Here is a 22,115-nt window from a genome sequence, read left to right as displayed (position 1 = left end):
GTGCTCTTAGTCACTGCACTGTCAACGTACAAAACACATGAATGGAATCCCAGCTCAGCCACTTACTCAGACCCGCAGGTAAAGTGTTTCACTTCTTAGAGCCTCAGATTTCTCACCTGTTTCAGGTGCATTAAAACCTATCTCATAATGTTGCTTTTAATATTAAATCAGTTAACAGATGGAAGGTGCCTGGCACATAGGTTCAATAAATTTTAATATTCCACTTTTATGATATTTTCTGTATTTAGTGAAAAGCATCACTAACCACATTCTCAAGAGGAAAAAAACAAAAACTTTCCTAAGATTATTTTACTTTGTAAAAACACCATCATGAAAAGCACTGAGGGACAAACCAAATGTCAGTGTCTGCTCTTTCATTTTTATTAATAAATAAAAGTATAATTAAAATTATAATTTAAACAGGATGGAAAAGATTACTATTGGTCTGCAGCTGAAGAGCTCAAGAATGTTGTAAGGACAAGACATTTTGCTTTATTTTAAAAACATCAAACAATTGGCGTATTTGAGGGACTCACCTTAAAAAACATGACATATAATCACAAATAATTAGGTCGATTTTTGCTCCCAGTTACAACTGCCTTTTTTCAACATTTCCACTTTCCTTGGAGACTGCTTCACAGGGTGACAAGCACCCCTACCCATGTTTGCTGCAGGCTACCCAAGAATGAATTTAGCCAGGTGCTACTGCCACAGAAGGGAAAGGGAAACTAGAGAGAAAACTGTATTGTAGCTACGAAAACATGGGTGTTGGGATGTATAAGGAAAAGAATAAAACTTCTGTATTATGAATCTTTCTCCTCACTTTTCTAGATAATCCTTTCCCCAAGGACAGAGAGCTATAAATACCATATCCCAGATTTCATTAATCCCAGTCGCAGGTATTTTTAAAATGTACATAGCTACTTTGGTTCCAAGAGGTTCAAGGTAATTTGCCCACTGGTTGGCACCGCGAGGCTGAAGGTGTGTGATGTCATACAGAGAGTCTCAAGACTGGGGTTTTGGTCCCAACTACCTGCTTACTTGCTGCAGGACCACATCATGCCAGCCCCATTCTGCATCTTAGTCACTTCCAAAGTCAAGAAAAGGAGTTAACCTAAACAGTAGTACTAGTTAGTGTGATATATGATTGCTAAATAAAAATTATCACAGGCTGATGTTTTGGACTAAATTCCTGCACTAGGCCCCAACAGACCAGACTAAAAAAAAAAAAACAAAATGGAGTCACCCCTGCTAAATTCCACATCACTTAGGCTGTGGTCTAACCTTCTGAGAAGTCAGGAGAGAGATGGCCAATTTGCCTGAACAGGCCCGTTTAAACCTTCAATAGGTATGGTAATGAAGTTCCCTCTGCTGTAATCCTTACACAAAAGAGACAGCCTGAAGTACCCTGGTGCTAACTAAACAGCAAGTTTTCTATTGTTCTGTCTTCTTGTCCCGTCTTCTTGCCCCCACCAAGGAAAGTAACTTTGAAATGACCGATCTATTTTTTGTTCTTTGTTTCTGCTTTCTTCGGGCTTTTCTGTTTATAAAGCCTTTGTTATTTGTAATAAACTTCGGAGCACTTCTCTTGACTGTCAGATGGTGTTTCCTGGGTTGGATCCTCACATTTGGATCCCAATAAACTTTACAAAATTATTTCTGTCTCGATAGCCTTAATTTCAGTTGACGTGATTCGTGCAGATATATCCTTTAAGCCTTTCAAAGAAGTAAGTACTTTGATTATCCCCAATTTCCTGGTGAAAACAAAGGCTCAGAAATAAGAAACTACTTGCCCAAAGTAATTAAGTGGCGTGACCCATATGTCACCAGAATCTGCCCTATTTCTAGCTTCTAGTACAGTAGTCCCCTTATCCATGGTGTATATGTTCCAAGATCCCCAGTAGATGCCCAAAACCATGGAGAATACCAAATACTGTATACACTACATTTTTAAAATATGTACACACTTACGATAAAGTTTAATTTATAGTGTTGGTAACACCAAGGTCAAGGATTCAAATCCCTGAACAAGCCAGCCACCAAAAAAAGAAAAATTTTTAAGTTTAATTTATATATTAGGCACAGTAAGAGATTAAAAATAGCTAATAAAATAGATCAATTATAACAATGTTACTGACAGACCAGGCACTGGCATGCCCTCTTGCATTAAACGAATGACCTGAAAGTCTAAAAGTCAGTTGCAAGGATTGGAAGGTTTATTCAGATTACCGGTACTCAACTAAATGTCTAACTGTTGGGAAAACAGAATAGTTTAATCAGGGCCCCTCGCCTTGGGTCCGGTTGGGGGTGGTGCAGCACATTCTTTGTAAACGTGTTGTGTGTGGGTGGAGTTAGTGCACGTGGATGGCGCCTTGGGAGTCCACCCGTGTAGCCATGATCTTGAACCTATGGCTCTCAAGGACCCTTTTGGCTGGTTACCTAGCTCATAGACCTGCGTGTGAGGGGTCTCTTGGCCCAGCCTGGCATGTGAGGGGTCTGGGAACCCAGCCTGGCATGTGAAGTGTTTGTGACCCAGTCTGGACAATAGGCTTGAGGGGTCTGTGAGCTCCAGACTCAGCCCTAGCTCGACAGTTGGCCCAGTCGGCAAGATTACGGGCAGGTAAAAGAGATCGATGCTAACCAAGTGAAAAACAGAGAAAAGAGGAGCAGCATGGTCCAGTTTATCCGAGTCCCAATCGGCGGGGCCAACCCATTCCACTGACAGTAATTGATAAAAGCAGTTTTCCCCACTGTCCTTAGCACAAAGAAGAAAAGTACCGACTAGATTTAAATCAGAAACAAAGCATAACCAGGAGCCCTCTAGGGTACACCTACAGAGTAGCAGATACAGTCCAACCAAACAGCAGAAGAGGGTTCAGAAAATCAGTGAAAGGTAAAGAATTTTAGCGGATTCCAGCCTTCCAGGCACTGCATGGCATGGGAGCGAATCCCACCAGTCTCGTGCATTCCTCGTCAGGGGGACCTGCTGAAGCAAGATCTTCACGGTGCAGGACCGGCCTTCCCCCGTCTGCTAGTCACCCATCAGGGCAAGCCGCTGCTGGCTGGAGGGAGCAGCTTCTCACAGGGTGAGAGGAGTTTACGCTGTAGGTGTCTGGCAGTCACTTTAAAGAGGAAAAAAATGGGAAGAAAGGAAAGTAAAAGAGAATAAAGCACTACCTTGTCAGAATTTAGGCTGGGGACTCCAGGAAAGACTTACCAACAGCAGAGACATAGGAGCAAAACAGTCCCAGTGGCCACTTTCCTCTTGCAGCTAGAGTCTTCTCTGGTGCCCAAAGCTTTCCAGTTTTCACCAGTGATTAAATTAGGATTTGGATTCCAAAGTCATAGAAATGAACGATATACCCAGCAGTAAAGCAAGGAACACTTTATTAAAAGAGAGGATAGACTTATACATAAGAGGGGTAGCAACAGTAAAGCAAACCCTCCCCCCACCCCAGGAGAGCTGTTCAGGGCCTTTTGTTAAGGGGTACAGGCCCATGTCACTGGAGGTGGGCCATTCTGTTCTTCCTGGTTGCATCATGGGTGCATGCTCAATAGGTTCAAGATGGCAGTGGTGTTCATCATTGTCACCCCAGGAGGGTCACTGTAGCAGTCACCTTGATGCTTCGTGTGCAGGTGGGAATTTCTAAAGGGGTCTTAAGGTTAACCTGTAACTTTTACAATTATGGTAAACAAGCCTTGCGAGGGGTTTTGCAACTCAGAAATATCTGTTTTCTCTCTTATCTCAGTCTATTTTATTAGGGCGGCCCATGGGGTAATCATTTGCCCTGAGGGGTCTCATGACTGAGGAGTGGAAAAGTAACAAAGTGTCCTCTGCAGGGAAAATAGAGTCAGTTTGGTTCACAGGCCTAGCCCTACTCTGTTTCAACAATATACTGTAATAAAAGTATTTTGAATATGGTCTCTTTCTCTCTTTCAAAATATCTTATTGTACTGCACTCGCCTATTTTAGGACCACGGTTCACTGGGGGTAACTGAGACAAAGCGAAACTGCAGATAAGGGGAGATAAGGAAGGACTATTGTATTCATTCATTCAACTCAACCTTGGCCCGGAGCTAGGTGCAGAAGATACAACAGATCTCAAAGGTGCACATCCCTGCACCGAAGGAAGTGCCATGAAGGAACTAAACGGATGGCAGTGGTCAGGCATCTAGGATCGACTTTGCATGGGCCGATCAGGCAAGGCCTCTCTGCAGAGGCCACACTCGGGCTGAGACAGAGGGGAGAGGGCACCAGCCCTTGTGAGAATGTGGAATCTAAAATCAGCAAACTCATAGAAGCAGAGAACAGCATGGTGGGTGCCAGGGGCTGGAGGGAGGGGGAACTGGAGAGACGGTGGTCAAGGGGTTCGAAGTTTTAGTTATACATGATGAATAAGTTCTGGAGATCTAATACAGAGCAATGTGGCTATAATCAACAATACTGTATTGTACACTTGAAATTTGCTAAGAGTAGATCTTAAGTGTTCTCACCACCAAAAAAAAAAAAAAAAAAGGAAGAAGAAAATGTGTGGAGATGGATATGTTAATGGGCTTGATTGTGCTGATTATTTCACAATGCATACGTATATCAAATCATAAATACAGCAATCAGGCAATTGTAAGAAGAGCCTGAAATAACAAGGCAAGGTGATTTATTATTAATATCAGAGGCAAGGTCTAGGGTAGAAACAGGAATTTGGGAATCATTACCCTATGAAAGGCATTTAAATTAAGATGGGAAGAAACAACCTAGAGGCAGAGAGAGGGGTGCAGGAGGCACGCCAGCCTCCTGCACTTGCACTTAGAGATCAGGCAAGAGGCAGCAAAGGCTGCTGGGAAGGAGAAGCCGATCGAGAACAAGAGGGTGATCATGAGGTCACATGCCCTGAGATGTCCAGTAAGGAGCAGGAACAGGAAAAGCCTTGGCTGTGTCCACGTGGAGGTCCAGGGTATGCTTGGCAGAAGTGCAGGAGGCCCTGAGGGGCCGGTTGAAGAGAAAAGCCCAGGAGGAAGCAGGTGTAGATGGTCTCACCAGAACTTGATGCTGGAGGCAGAAGGCAAGGGACCTGAGAAGAGGCAAGGCGAGAAGGACTGGTCTCCCACGGGAGAAGAGTGCCTTGCTGTCCCTTGTGGCAGAAGGGACAAAGGAGGAGAGGCGTGCAGATGCAGCAGGACTGGAGTTGGGCGCAGGGGCGAGGGGGGTAGTTCCTGTCTGAGAGCTGCTATTTTCCTCAGTTATTTATGGGATAAGATTATCACTAGAATGGAGGAAGAAGGAGAGACAGGCATATTTGAGACAGAAATAGTCTGACGCAGGCATTAAAGAGAGTGTTCCAAGCTGAATTGTGTCCTTGCCCCCACATACAGTTACTAAAGTCCTAGCCCCCAGGATCTCAGAATGTGACTGTACAGTATTTGGAGATAGGGTCTTTGAAGAGGTAATTAGGTCAAAATGAGGTCATGTGGGTGGGCCCTAATCCAACATGACTGTGTCCTTATAAGACGAGATAAGGATACAGACACACACAGAGGGATGACCCGGTGAGGACACAGGGAGAAGACGGACACCTGCAAGCCAAGGAGAGAGGCCCCAGGAGACACCAACTCGGCTGACACCTTGATCTCAGACTTCCAGCCTCTAGGACTCTGAGAAAATATACTTCCATCATTTAGGCCACCCCAGTCCATGGTGCTCTGTTATGGCAGCCCTAGCAAATTCAGAGAGGGTGGAAATAACCGGCTCTGGAGACCTCATAGGTTGTTGTGAAGGGCTAAGTACCCACCCGAGGCTGAGAGCAACGCCCCGCACAGACGAGCGCTGTAAAAAGGTTGCTGTGTCACTGTCATCCGTGCTCTTGCGATTGCTATATATTATTGAGATGGGTGCTTCTCAAACTGAACTGGAACAAAGAAGACACAGAAAGGTCAGCATGAGATTTTGGTGGTGGAAAGGCAGAATCCCTCTTTTTCAGCAAAGCACCAGGACACAGTAAGTTTGAGAAAAGATAGACTAAAATAGCCACCTTGGACCCAGTAGAAACAAACTTCCTAGGGAAACTTAATAGAATTGCTAAGCAGATATCTGGCTTTTGGAGGTTTGCAATCAGGAATTTAAAGTGAAAACTGTCAGCCTGTTTTTATTATTATTTTCTCTGGCAATATTTTTTCAGGTTTAGAAATATTTGTCAGGTTTAGAAAATAAGAAGGAAAATTGGTTCAACCACATTTGGTATTTTACCAGGCAAATGATTCAGAAGAGGGGACATAAATCCTCATGTGTTTGCAAAGGAGTGTTGGGAACATGAAATGTGAGCTGGTGAGGGATCGATCAGTGAAGGCTGGAGACAATTGTTAGGGATCTTTATATATTCCAGAAAGAAGTTCATTGCCAATATTCCCCACACACTTATTTGTGCTTTTACTGTGGTTAAGTGGTTTTGTTGTTTGTTTTATTTTGTTGGTGGTGGGTTTTTTTCCTACTATGCAGAATTTTTTCATTTGTTAATGCAGTCATTTATTGCTTTTCTTTTGCGTATTCTGAGTTTTGTATTTTTCTTAGTAAGGACTCCACAATTGCAAATTTTCTTCTAGAATTTTGTAATTTCCTTTGCTTAAATCATTAATCCATCTGGAATTTATTTTCACATAAGAAGAAATTTCTGAGGAGTTTCAAGATGGCGGCGGCTGCGGCGGCTGGCGCGGAGTAGCTGAGGTGGAAAAGGTGGCCACTGGGCCTCAGGCAGCCGGGAAACTTGTGGACCTTCCTCTGGCCATCTCTTAAGGGAGGACTGCTGCTGCTGGCCGGTCGTGGGGGCTCAACGCCACTTTGCCCCCGGCAGGAGAGGCTGCCTCATTTACAGGCAACAGCTTTGAAGTGTGGAGCAGGAAAAGAACTGTTTCTTAGCTGCAAAAGTGAGTCTCGAAACAGGGAACACGGCGCCAGGGCTGCTGTGGATGCAGCCAGGATCCTGGAGGCCAGGGCCGCGCTGAAGGCGGCCAGCTGCCCTATTCAGGATTCGAGGTTTCAGGCCGGCATTAAAGAAGATTCCTGGGAGCGCCCGAGCGGCGCCGCGACTGAACAGCCCGAGGCGGCAGCGCCGAGAACACGGAAGGCAACAAACCAGAGACAGAGCGAGCGCCCGACCTGGCACAGCACTGTGAGTGATCCCTGGCACAGCTCTGTTCGGGGGCTGGTTGCCCACCCGGCTCCCGCCTGCACCACCAGGCCACTCACTGCCCCGGTGCTGCCTCCATTTTCCCAGGTGTGGGCAGCTCCGCCCTGATCGGCCATCACTGAGCCCATTTGCTTGGCCTGGCGCGGGGCTTTCCGGACCCGGGGCTCTCCTCTCCCACTCCCTCCGCGGTTCTCTGGCGGGGCTGGGGGTGTGGGGCTGGGGGTGTGGGGCGTCCCGACCAGTGTTGGGAGGGCTAGGAAATACGGGCGGGCCGATTGTCACTCCACCACACCCTGGACTCCGGCCCGGTAAACTTCCTGTTACTGGGAGGCAGATACCATCTCTGCGACCACCAGTTTGGAAAAAAGCCTAACGAATTTCTGGTTGGGAATAGTGTGGTAGGAGAGTTCCCAGGTCCGCTAGAACCTGCCGGAGAGCAGGCTGCAGGCGGGCACTAGACTCGGTTTATACCGGGGGGATACAAAGGTGAACAAGACCCGAGAAAGATCTACACAGTGCTACAAAGGCACCCAGAGAGACCGGTCGTCTGTGCCTAGCAGAAACCTGGTAGACTTCCTGGGTGAGGCGGTGCTGAGCAGGGTCTTGAAGGCCCAGCTGATAGACGAGGGGTGCAGAAGACACACCCCAGCCCAGCACAGTGTGCACAGAGGGGGGAGACGTGCGGCCAGGGAGGCGGAGACTCGACAGAAACCACACACCCGGTGGGGTCGCCACTGCACGATCTAACAGCCTGGGCCAGAGCACACGGAACAGGGAGAAGTCCTGTACAGAAAGTGAAAGCTCAACAGAGATCACACACCCTGTGGTGCGTGATCCACCAGCCCAGCAGAGTACAAGCTGACCAGAAAGGTGGATCCCCGGAGAAGCCCAAGACCCGAGGCAACCACACACACAAGACGCTAGAGGCCAACTGAGCAGTCACAGCGGGAGCCATACCAAATTGGCAACCACAGCAACATCCTAGTTAGTCATTAGTCTCAAACCGGTGGACTGTGAAACCCCCTGCCACAATGAATAAACACCAAAAAAAAGACACCAGAAATACAAAAAATCAAGAAAGTACACCACCAAAAGTTAATAAATCTCATACTCTAGATCCTATAGAACAAGAAGCCCTTGAAATAACTGACAAGGAATTTCGAGTGATAATTCTAAGGAAACTGAATGAGATACAAGAAAACTCAGCTAGACATCATGATGAAATGAGGAAAAGTATACAGGATCTGAAAGAGGAAATATACAAGGAAATCAATGTCCTGAAAAAAAATGTAGCAGAACTTGCTGAACTGAAGAAGTTATTCAGCGAAATAAAAAACACAACGGAGAGTTTAACCAGCAGGCTTGTCGAAGTTGAAGAGAGAACCTCTGAACTTGAAGATGGGCTGTTTGAAATAACACAAGCAGACAAAAAGAAAGAAAAAAGAATCAAGGACATGGAAGAAAATCTGAGAGAGATATCAGACAACCTCAAGCGCTCAAATATCCGAGTCAAGGGTATTCCAGAAGGGGAGGAAAATGGAGATTCCATTGAAAACATATTCAACAAAATAGTGGCAGAAAACTTCCCAGGTATAGGAAAAATCACAGATCTTCAGATCCAGGAAGCTCAACGATCTCCAAACGTATTCAACCCAAAAAGGCCTTCTCCAAGACATGTCATAGTCAAATTGGCAAAACTCAGAGACAAAGAGAGAATCTTAAAAGCTGCAAGAGAGAAGCGTCAAATCACCTATAAGGGAGCCCCAATCAGGTTAACATCAGACTTTTCATCACAAACCCTAAAAGCTAGAAAGGAATGGGATGATATTTTCAAAATACTAAAAGACAAAGATTGCCAGCCAAGAATACTCTACCCTGCAAAGCTATCCTTCCGAAATGAGGGGCAAATAGTATATTTCTCAGACAAACAAAAACTGCGGGAGTTCACTACCACAAGACCACCCTTACAAGAAATCCTCAAGGGAGTACTGGGTTTGGTTCCTGAAAAATAACTACCACTGCCATAAAAACCTAAGAAAAATCTAAACCCGCTAGTACAATAAAAATGGCAATCATGAAGAGAAAACAAGCTAACAAAAACACTATCTACAACCTAAGGAACCAACAAACAAAGAAACCAAACAGTAAATCAGAAAGCAAGGAACAAAAGACACCTAAGACAACCAAACAACCAATAAAATGCTAGGAATAAATCAACACCTTTCAATAACAACTCTTAATGTTAAAGGCTTAAATTCCCCAATTAAAAGACACAGACTGGCTGACTGGATCAAAAAGCAGGACCCAACTATATGCTGCCTACAAGAGACCCACCTCACCCATAAAGATTCACACAGACTAAGAGTGAAAGGATGGAAAAAGATTTACCATGCAAACAGAAAAGAAAAATGAGCTGGAGTGGCTATTCTTATATCTGACAAAATAGACTTTAAACTAAAAACCATAAAAAGAGACAATGAGGGACACTACTTAATGATAAAAGGACTGATCCATCAAGAAGACATAACAATCATAAATATGTACGCACCCAATGTTGGAGCAGCCAGATTTATAAAACAAACTCTATTAGACCTAAAGAAGGAAATAGACACTAATACCATAATAGCAGGGGACCTGAACACTCCACTGTCAATATTAGACAGATCATCTAGGCAAAGAATCAGTAGAGAAACACAAGATCTAAACAAGACTCTAGACCAATTGGAATTGGCAGATACCTACAGAACATTCCACCCAACAACCTCAGAATATTCATTCTTCTCATCAGCACATGGATCATTCTCCAGGATAGATCACATATTAGGTCACAAATCAAGTCTCAATAAATTCAAAAAAATTGGAATTATCCCATGTATCTTCTCAGACCACAATGGATTAAAACTAGAAATTAATAACAAACAAAACTCTGGAAACTATGCAAACACATGGAAATTAAACAGCATTCTACTTAATGACATATGGGTCCAAGAAGAAATCAAGCAGGAAATCAAAAAGTTTATTGAAACTAATGAAAACAATGATACATCATACCAAAACCTGTGGGATACTGCAAAAGCAGTATTGAGGGGAAAATTTATTGCATTAAATGCTCACTTCAGAAGAATGGAAAGATGGCAAGTGAACAACCTAACACTTCACCTTAAAGAACTAGAAAAACAAGAACAATCCAAACCTAAAGTTAGCAGACGGAAAGAAATCATTAAGATCAGAGCAGAACTGAATGAAATTGAAAACCAAAAAACAATTCAAAAGATCAACGAATCAAAAAGTTGGTTTTTTGAAAAGATAAATAAAATTGACAAACCATTAGCATGGCTAACAAAAAAAAGAAGAGAGAAGACTCAAATAACAAAAATTAGAAATGAAAAAGGCGATATTACAACTGATTCATCTGAAATACAAGGAATCATTCGAGACTACTATAAACAACTATATGCCAACAAATTTGAAAATCTGGAGGAAATGGATAAATTTCTGGACACACACAAGCTCCCAAAACTGAACCGTGAAGACGTAGAAAATTTGAACAGACCAATAACAATAAAGGAGATTGAAGCTGTTATCAGAAGGCTCCCAACAAAGAAAAGCCCAGGACCAGATGGATTCACAGCAGAATTTTACCAAACATTCAAAGAGGAATTGACACCAATTCTTTACAAACTATTCCAAAAGATTGAAACGGACGCAAATCTCCCAAACTCATTCTATGAAGCAAACATCATCCTGATACCAAAACCAGGTAAAGATATAACCAAAAAAGAAAACTACAGGCCGATATCCTTGATGAATATAGATGCAAAAATCCTCACTAAAATACTAGCAAACAGAATACAGCAACACATACGAAAAATTATTCATCACGACCAAGTGGGATACATCCCAGGGATGCAAGGTTGGTTCAACATACGCAAATCAATAAATGTGATACACCATATTAATAAACTCAAACACAAGGACCATATGATCATCTCTATAGACGCTGAAAAAGCATTTGATAAAGTTCAGCACTCATTCATGACAAAGACCCTCTATAAGTTAGGTATAGAGGGAAAGTATCTCAACATAATTAAAGCCATATATGCCAAACCCACTGCCAATATCATCCTGAATGGGGAAAAGCTGAAAGCTTTTCCTTTAAGAATAGGCACTAGACAAGGATGCCCACTCTCACCACTTCTATTCAACATAGTGTTGGAAGTACTAGCCAGAGCAATCAGAGAAGAGAAGGAAATAAAGGGCATCCAGATTGGAAAAGATGAAGTCAAACTGTCCCTGTTTGCAGATGACATGATCCTATATATCGGACAGCCTAAAACCTCTACAAAAAAACTGTTGGAATTGATAAATGATTTCAGCACAGTAGCAGGATACAAAATCAACACACAAAAATCAGTAGCATTTCTTTTCTCCAATAGTGAACATGCAGAAGGAGAAATCAAGAAAGCCTGCCCATTTACAATAGCCACCAAAAAAATAAAATACTTAGGAATTGAGTTAACCAAGGATGTGAAAAATCTCTATAATGAGAACTACAAACCACTGCTGAGAGAAATTAGAGCGGATACAAGAAGATGGAAAGATATTCCATGCTCTTGGATTGGAAGAATCAACATAGTGAAAATGTCCATACTACCCAAAGTGATATACAAATTCAATGCAATCCCCATCAAAATTCCAAAGACATTTTTCTCAGAAATGGAAAAAACTATCCAGACATTTATATGGAACAATAAAAGACCACGAATAGCCAAAGCAATGCTCAGCAAAAAAAATAAAGCTGGAGGCATAACACTACCTGACTTTAAGCTATACTACAAAGCTATAATAACCAAAACAGTATGGTACTGGCATAAAAACAGACACACTGACCAATGGAATAGAATAGAGAATCCAGAAATCAACCCACACACTTACTGCCATCTGATCTTTGACAAAGGCACCAAGCCTATTCAGTGGTGAAGGGACTGCCTCTTCAGCAAGTGGTGCTGGGATAACTGAATATCGATATGCAGGAGAATGAAACTAGATCCATACCTCTCACCGTATACTAAAATCAACTCAAAATGGATTAAGGATTTAAATATACACCCTGAGACAATAAAACTTCTTAAAGAAAACATAGGAGAAACACTTCAGGAAATAGGACTGGGCACAGACTTCATGAATACGACCCCAAAAGCACGGGCAACCAAAGGAAAAATAAACAAATGGGATTATATCAAACTAAAAAGCTTCTGCACAGCAAAAGAAACAATTAAAAGAGCTAAAAGACAACCAACAGAGTGGGAGAAAATATTTGCAAAATATACATCTGACAAAGGATTAATATCCAGAATATATAAGGAACTCAAACAACTTTACAAGAAGAAAACAAGCAACCCAATTAAAAAATGGGCAAAAGAGCTAAGTAGGCATTTCTCTAAGGAAGATATCCAAATGGCCAACAGACATATGAAAAAATGCTCAACATCACTCAGCATCCGGGAAATGCAAATCAAAACCACATTGAGATACCATCTAACCCCAGTTAGGATGGCTAAAATCCATAAGACTCTGAACGATAAATGCTGGCGAGGCTGCGGAGAAAAAGGAACTCTCATACATTGTTGGTGGGACTGCAAAATGGTGAAGCCTCTATGGAAAATGGTATGGAGGTTCCTTAAACAATTGCAAATAGATCTACCATACGACCCAGCCATCCCACTGTTGGGAATATACCCAGAGGAATGGAAATCATCAAGTCGAAGGTATACCTGTTCCCCAATGTTCATCGCAGCACTCTTTACAATAGCCAAGAGTTGGAACCAGCCCAAATGCCCATCATCAGATGAGTGGATACGGAAACTGTGGTACATCTACACAGTGGAATACTACTCAGCTATAAAAACGAATGAAATACTGCCATTTGCAACAACATGGATGGACCTTGAGAGAATTATATTAAGTGAAACGAGTCAGGCACAGAAAGAGAAATACCACATGTTCTCACTTATTGGAGGGAGCTAAAAATTAATATATAAATTCACACACACACATACACACACACACACAAACCGGGGGGGGGGGAAGAAGATATAACAACCACAATTATTTGAAGTTGATACAACAAGCAAACAGAAAGGACATTGTCGGGGGGGCGGGGGGGAGGGAGAAGGGAGGGAGGTTTTGGTGATGGGAAGCAATAATCAGCTATAATGTATATCGACAAAATAAAATTAAAAAAAAAAATAAAAAAAATAAAAAAATAAAAAAATAAATAAAAATAAAAAATAAATAAAATAAAATAAAAAAAAAAAAAAAAAAAACAAATCAATTATTCACATTCTAAGAGGTTTGGCGGGTGGGGGATGGATGAGGGTAAGGGTGTGAAAGCTTACAAAACTGAAAATGCAAAATAAAATGGATTCAAATTAAGATTTTATGATAACAGAAAAAATTTAAGGAAGAAAGTTTCCCTTGAGGGAAGAAAAAAAAAAAAAAAAAAAAAAAAAGAAGAAATTTCTAACCAATTTTGTTTTCCCAAATGGCCAGTTGTTACAACATCATTTATTGACTGATGTACCTTTAGCCAGTACTTTCAAATGCCACCTCGATGGAGTAGGGAGCAAAATTTTACCTCTGCCTTCTCAGTGTTTTCAATTGAATCTGAGAATTAAATCGACGTAACACAGATTAATAGGAGAAAAGCATTTAATTTATTTAACATAAATTTTATATGACACAGGAGCCCTCATAAGGAAATGAAGACCCAAGGAGACAGAATTGAACACTTGTAGGTGGACAAAGAGTAGTAAATTGTGAACATGTGACCAGGCAAGGGGGCTTGGGCTTGTGTAGTCAATTGTGGAGAAGTGACTAGAAAGATAAAGGACAGTTTAAGAGGTTTGTTTGTGCAGATTTCTCTGTACCTCAACTCCTGCCCCTGTTGACAAGAGTGTTACTTTCCTTCTGCTATGGTATAGGAAGGGCATCTTCCGTATGGGGGTTTATCTCCTGCTTTCGGGAAGAGAAAGGGGAGGTCAGAGCACCTTTTTTGCACCTGCTGTTTGTCAAGTGCCTTTAGCATAGAAAAATCCTTATGCCAAAGTGGCATATTTTGGGGTGAAATATTCTACCACCCTTCATTTGTATACTAAATTCCCATGTGCATTTCATCTCTTAGCCTCGCTTCCATGCTCTGATACCTACACCTGCATAAGCACTAACTGGGTTAGTTCCTGCAGCCTTGGATTGCTAGTTGATGTCTGGTAACCTCAGTCTGCCCTCAAAACTCTCTCATCCAGAATCTTCCCAGCTTCTCTCACATTGTAAATTTTCTATAGGAACTTTAGGATCAAATTGTCTAGGTACAAAACTCTTCTTTAAAATTTTTTTTATTTTAATTGCTTTACATTTATAAATTAGTTTGAGGAGCTATTACATCTTTACAATAATGATGCTTCCTATTTATTTATATAAACAACACTTATATAGCCGTATGGGCCACTAAGAGCTTTACTACTTCAGGCTATTATGTTAATACTTGTTACAGCCCTATGAGATGGCTATTATTATTATTATTATTATCATCCCCATTTTACAGATGAAGAAATTGAGGCACAGAGGTCAATTGCCCACTTCACGTGACTATTCTAAAATAGAGCATGTCTTTCCATTTATTTAAGACTTGTATACTGTCCTTTAGTCGAATTTTAAAATTTGCTTCATGGGTGTTTTCAATATGACCTTCCATTATTTTTTTTTCTGGCTCTTATCTACATACAAGAAAACTGTGGTGTGTTGTATGTTCAATTCATAAACGTTTAATTTGTTGAATTCCCTTATTGATTTAGATATATTTTGGTGAAGTTAATGTTTTCCTTATGATGATTCAAAAGGTCTGTATAACACCTGTAGAGCTTTTATATAATAAGTAGCTCTGTCTATTTTTTCACAACCTCTCAACTCTTTACCATAGAAGATGAGGAAATAGTATCCTTGTACTTCCACTCGCCTCCCATTTTGTCTTCTACCACCAATTTGGGTTGATTTTATTATGAGTCTTATTTCTTCTAGCAGTTACTGTTTTCCTTTAAATAATAGATTCCTAGCTCTGTTACTTGGACAGTGTTTTCTGAACTCCTCTCCATGAGAAAACTTATGTACTTACTTCACCTGCTCTCTCCTCCTCTTCCCAATGTTGGAAACAGTTATTACTTTTATATTGTCATAGTTTAAAAATGTTATATTCTGTGCTATAAGCAGAATTCCCAAAATAGAGCCTGGTTGTCTACACATTCAATAGTCTCCATCAGACCTTTAAATTTTTTTAAAAAATAAAACATACATAAAGTGCAGAAATCATAAGTGTATAGGTTGGTGAATTTTCACATAGCAAACATACCCGGGTGACCACAGCCCAGATCACGAACAGAACACAGCCAGCCCCAGAAGCTCATTCGTGCCTTCATCCCACCAAAGCTGTCTCTCTTTCACACAACTTTACCACCCCTCGTTTATCATCAAATCCTTTTCACAAAGGGCTTGGTTGCACATGTTTTAACATGTATTTTGCCTTTATATTTGTGCACAGCTTCTCTGTATGTTATTGTGTCCCACTTCTTTTCCCTGAGCACTTTTTATACCCTGCACCGCTGCCTTCTTGCTTTGCATTGAATTCTATGGAAAAGGCAGAGGTCAGACTGATCTTGTTTTTTTCTAATGAATTACCTGATTTGTGGGTAGTAGATGGAGGAGGCTTGATATTGCTCAAAGTATTTTTTCGTTATCTTTGAAGTCCCAAAATTTTACCAGACTATGTCTCAGCATTGCTCGTTCTATAATATTTTTCTTCCCCAGGACACAATATACCTAACAAAATGTAGATATATCCCTTTTTTATTTCAGCCAACTTTTTTCAGGGTTTTTTTTTTGCCCTTTCACTTTTTCAGTCCTCCTCTTAAAGGATGTCATTTACACATTCGTGGTGCCTCCTCAGAGTGTCTTCCATTTCTGTCATTTTCCCTTTAATCCTTTTTTTTTTTTTAACCCGACTTTCCTGCCCACCTCCCCTGCCCTGAATTTTTTGGCTTCATTTTCTCCAGCCCATCCTCCAGCCCATCCTCCACAACCTTGACTGGGTTTCGTGGTCTCTTCTCTTTACTATTGCTTTAAAAATGACTTTCACAGCTATAATCATTTCTTTCTTTTCTTTTTTTTTCCCTTAGCTCTATTAGCGAATTTTCATCTCTGTGGTCTGTCCAACTTTTTGAGCTCCTATGGGAAAGAGATCATCTGTTCTTTTATTTATTCGATTTCATAGAGAAGTCTTTGCTCACGGTTTTCACCTGTGGGTGGTGCTTTCTAGAGTGTGGTACACCTTCTTTTATGTTTTATGTCCTGTTTGGTTATGAATCTTTTGGGGGGAGCGTGGCTATCATGATGCATGACTCTGGAGGCAGCACCATTGCCTCATAGTCTGTGTGGATGGCACCCCCTGGGTGTCCAGGAACTTCAGACTTTTTTTCCTCTCTCGCTTCCATCTAAGCTTCCTTTCATTATGGATCATTTTGACTGCTTCTTAGTTTCCTTTGCTGATTCTTTTTCTGTCATGTTTAAAATTTGGCACTTTTTTCTTTTTTCTTCTACACCCATTCTCTACGTCAGGGGTTGGTAAACTGCCCAATGAGCCAAATCTGGCCTGCCGACTGTTTTTGTCCCTAAAATTTTATTGAGATACAGCCACACCTATGCATTTATGTTGTCCATGGCTGATTTTTTGCTACAGCAGCAGAGTTGAGTAGCTGCTACAAAGACTATATGGTTCTCAAAGCCAAAAGTATTTACTATGTGGCTCTTTACAGAAAAGGTTTGCCAGCCTCTTCCATAGATAGTTCTCTCTTCTCCGTTGGCTGAAATGACCACTTCTCTGCTGCTGATGCCCTCATCTATGAATTCAGCCCAGATCTTTCTCCAGATCACAACTCCTGCTTACAGGGCATCTCAATGTGAGTATCCTGCATACAACTGAAACTTAACATCCAAACTCAAATTCGCTGCTTTATTTACCCTAGATCTCTGCCACCTTGCATATACCCAACTCAGGACCCAGACAGCCAAACCAGGACTCAGAGATGTCCTTAACTGCCACCCTCCCATACTCTCTGACATCTTCTTAATCTCCAAGTTCTGTCCATTATCTCCCCACCCTTGCTCTTGCATCTGTCCATTTCTCTCCACTCCCTCAGCCTCTGCTTGGCCAGGCAGGAGAAGAGAGCTGGGTTCCAGTCCTGGCTTTGCCACTTCTGACTACTGCTCAGGGCACATTAGTGAGGCCCAGGTTCCTCACCTGGAGCAATAGCAGTCCTGACTGCCCTTCTCTTGGCTTCCTTTAAGGATCAAACTTTTACACCAGATTGTATACTTCATTTATAATATATAAAGTGCTGTAAGGATGGCAGAGTGTTATGTGTAGGTGAGGATTCTTCTGTTCTGGAATCTTCATCCAGGAAGTCTCCCTGGATCCCCCAGGGCTGGGTGACGCCCCACCCCCTCCCTCTCTTGCTACACTTTGGTTGGCCTCAGTTGCAGTCAGCCTTGCTGCACAGTCTCTTGGGTGTGTGCTCAGGCTCTGTGGTCAGGCTGAGCCCCAAGAGAGCAGGAATCGGTTCTTACTCATTTCTCTTCTCCTAAAACTCAACATAGCACCTGGCACAGAGTGGAGTTTCTGCAAATGTTTGTGGAACTCAGCCAAATTCCCTTAGGAAGCTCACATTATCTAGGAGAGACAAACACACAAATGAGCAATATGGCCCAGGCAATGCTGTCAGAGGGAAGAGATTTGACACATAAAGTCCTTAGTGGTCTCCAATGAAAAAGACGTCCACCGGCTGACACAGCCTGGGAACATGAGGATGTGTGGCCAGCATCTGTTCTCACTGGTCAGTGCCTAGGCCGCACAGGTAATGAAGGGCTTTGAACGTCACCCCTGGTTTTGGCCGAGTGGAGGGAATGAACACTCTTACAGTGTATTTATTGATGGTACTTATTGATCCATAGCCAGCGATTCTGACATACAGTGGCTGCCAGGCTCCCGTGCATACCAATAAAACCATCTGCTTGCTGCCTGTCATTCTGTACAAAAAGTTTAATTTTCTCCATGTTCTTATACACAATTCCTCCTTTATTCATTATCAGAAGTCATTAACAAAATCCCTGGTAGTTGTTTTTAGGTCTTTAGCTCCTGCTAGGTGGAGCTGAGAAATGTTTTCTCACAATACCCTGAAGCAAACTGTCACAAGTTGTTAGGTCTAGACTTTTAAGGAGACCACACCACAGATCCACGTCCAATCCATGAACACACAAACAGTTAGAAAACGTGTGAAGGTTGGAACACACCACACTGATGACTTCTAGCAGGCACTCTAAGCTCTTTGTAGCCATTCTGGATATGTAATGGTAGTGATTTTAAACATTTTGTGTTTTTGTTTGTTTTTTGGCAGCTGGCTGGTACGGGGATCTGAACTGTAGACTTGGTATTACAGATTTTAAACATTTTGATGTGCTTTTCTCTTTGCTCTCTTGTGTACCACGTCTTTGTCCTGGATGGCCTTAGACATCCATTTCCTGGCAGTGAGGGCAGACTATGTTCCAAGGAAATCCAGAGAGATCTTTGGCTTTTAACAGGTGCAGTTGAATTCTGCAGCCACCCAGATTGCCATCCTAAGAAAAGATTTCCAGATCCCTTTTCTCGTCCTTGAGCTTATCAACAACTGAGATCAAAGACCTAAGAGGAAGCAGGAGGAGAGGTTGCCACCTTTCCTGCCCCAGGTTGGGGTGGGAAGGAGACTGCTATGGGTTAAATGTGTCCCCCAAAAGTTCATGTGTTGAAAATTTGACCCCCATTGTAACAGTGTTAGGAGGGTGGGAAATCCAATTGTGGTATTTGAGAGGTGTGGCCCTTGAGAGGAGATTGAATTATGAGGCCTGTGCCCTCATGAATGGATTAATCCATTGATGGCTTAATGGGTGATCGGGGCATGGTTCTGACGGCTTTATAAGGAGAGCAAGTGAGAGGGTTAGTTCTCTCTTGCTCAGCCCATTCTCACCATGTGACACCCTGAGCTGCTGCAGAGTCACCCCATCAGGAAGGAGGCCCCGACCAGATGTGTCCCATGGACTTTGGACTTCCCAGCCTCCAAAATAGTAAGAAATAAATCTAATTTTCTTTACAAATTACCCAGCTTCGGGTATTCTGTTATAAGCAACAGAAATAGACTAATACACAGACACAGTGAGAGAAAGGAGGAGGGATGGAGGATGAGAAAAACGGGGCAGGCTGGTGTGTCTTGCATACCTGGAAAATTGTGAGGCACGTGCAGGAAACTAAAAAGAAAAATACACTGTTTCTTCTCTACATTCACACCACACTTTTGACATGAAATATATCCTCCAGTTCTCGAAGGACACTGGGTGTCCTCTAATGTAACTCAATTCTGACACTAACTACCTGTGCAGACCCCACAGGCTAGTCCTACAAGACAGCTCCCCACTTCAGACACCAACTGCAAGCCTGTCCAACTTAGCTATAAATTGGGGATTCCCAAAACCCATTCCTCAGGTTCAACAATTTGCTATAATGGCTCACACAACTCAGGGAAACATTTACTTAAAACTTAGGAACAGACAAATGGAAGAGATGCACAGGGCAAGATACTGGGGGAGCAGGGAGTGGAGCTTCCATGCCCTCTCTGATTGTGCCCCCATTCCAACACCTCCATGTGTTCACCAATCTGGAAGCTCCCTGAACTCCACAGTTCAGTTTTTGTGGGGTCCCCATTCCATAGGCATGAGTGATCAAATCATTAGCCACTGGTGATTAACTCAATCTCCAGCCACTTTCCTGTCCCCAGAGGTCAGGAGGTGGGGCTGAAAGTTTCAACCCTCTGATAACTTGGTTGGTTCCTCTAACAACCAGCCCCCATCCTCTAAGAGCCACCTCATTAGCATAAATACACTGTATGGTGGGAAGGGGCTCATTATGAATAACAAAAAATGCTCCTCTCACCCCTATCACTCTGGAAATTCCAAGGGTTTTAGGAGCATTGTGCCAAGAACTGGGGAGGAAGACCAAATATATATCACAGAAACTGAACAGCAAAAGAAGTCTAGGCCAGAGCTCCTGGGGCCCAGGCAGAGCAAGTAAGCATGGTATGCTGAGGTGGGGTGATGAGCCTTGAAGTCTGTCTTCTGTGCGCCACTGTCCTATCTCATGTGGCACCAATGCCAGGTGCCAGGGCAAGCTGACCCCACAGCAGAGGCTTGGGGCAGACTACCCAGACAGTAGCTGGAAGGGGGTCTCCACAAACAGGGCAGAGCAAGCAGCGGGAACCCAGGTGAAGGTGTCACCCAGGCCCTGAGAGTCACAAGGAACAGAACAGGTGTCATCCTGCTGCAGACTTCAGAGTGGAAGCCAGGAGGGCATGCAGACCAGCTGGTGGAGGATGGCACCCAATGTGTACTTCACCAGGGACCAGCCTGAGGCTGGGGACCCCTCTCAATGCCACAGGACAAATGATGCTCTGGGGTGCAAGGAACAGAGCTGTCCAAACCTGACCCTGGGTGACAGGAACAGGGGCCTATTTCCCAGGGGAGAAGAAGCACCCAAGCTCAGCCTCCCAAGAGACTGATGGCTTCTTCCCCTCATCCTGGGGGATTGCAACTTCCCACAGACCCCAAAGTGTCCAGGTGCTGGACACCTGGCATTCCCAGACATTTCCTATAAACAGCTGGCACCCAAATGTCTGTGTATCCTTCATCGTTCCACTTGCTTTCCTGCCTACCATGTAAGCAGAGAGACGTGAGGGCTGCAAACACCCACTGGGTGCCCAGGAAACCCCTTCCCTGGCACGCCCTTCTGGGGGTGGGGAAACCATGCCTCCTTTTCCTGCTGTGCCTGTGTAGAGCCACACGACCATGCCAGTTGTCGGGCTCTTTTACCTGCCAGTAATCCTGCACCGACTAGGCTGATTGTTGAGCTAGGGCTGGGTCTGGAACCCACAGACCCATCAAGCCTGTTCCCAGACTGGGTCACAAACTCTTCACGTGCCAGGCTGGGTCACTAGACCCCTTCACGCAGGTCTCTGAACTAGGTAACTGGCCAAAAAGGTCCTTGGAGCCATAGGTTGGAAAGCATGGCTGTGCCAGGCGGACACTTGAGGCAGATGCCTGCCCGCCTGCTTCACCAAAACTCCTCTCTACATCTCTCCTTTTCTGTCTGCAGAACACAAGAATAGCAACAAAACTAAAAAGATACATTGGCGCGCATGTGCACTAACTCCACACACGCACACGCACACACCAGCCCACAAAGGATGCTGAACCACACCCAACTGGACCCAAGGCGAGGGTCCTGAACAAACCATTCCATTTTCCCAACACCCTGGCTTTGTAAACTTCCCATTTAGCCAATAAAGACTTTTCCTAACTCTTGCCGAGTGTGGCCACAGAATCCTTCCTAGTGTGTGACCGGGATGTAGGCTGCATGACACACCCTCTCCCACATATCACTAACCCAGGCCAGCGGGAGGGAAGGCAAGCTAGGGGAGGAGGGTTTTCTAAAGGACCAGTTTGCCAGATTAACATAAGCCTGTCACTGGAAGGGGCAAGGTCAGGGTGCAGGGCTCAACCCAGCTGCTGCTCACAGGGTCTCCCCTGATTTAACCACTTCTGCGTGGTGGGATTTGAACTCTTAGCACCATGCTCCCTTTTCTTACCTTTTGTGCACATGTGCAAGTTCTCAGCTGGAGGAAATTTTGCCTCGCAGGGGACAATTGGCAGTGCCTGGAGACATTTTCGATTCATACAACTTGGAGCAGGGAGGGGAGTGCTACTAGCATCCAGTGACCAGAGCCCAGGGACACTGCTAAACAGCCTACA

Source organism: Cynocephalus volans, chromosome 3, assembly GCF_027409185.1.
Source record: "Cynocephalus volans isolate mCynVol1 chromosome 3, mCynVol1.pri, whole genome shotgun sequence".
Classification (NCBI taxonomy): Eukaryota; Metazoa; Chordata; class Mammalia; order Dermoptera; family Cynocephalidae; genus Cynocephalus; species Cynocephalus volans.
The sequence above is the reverse complement of the archived record's forward strand: the minus strand, read 5'-3'. Positions refer to the sequence as shown.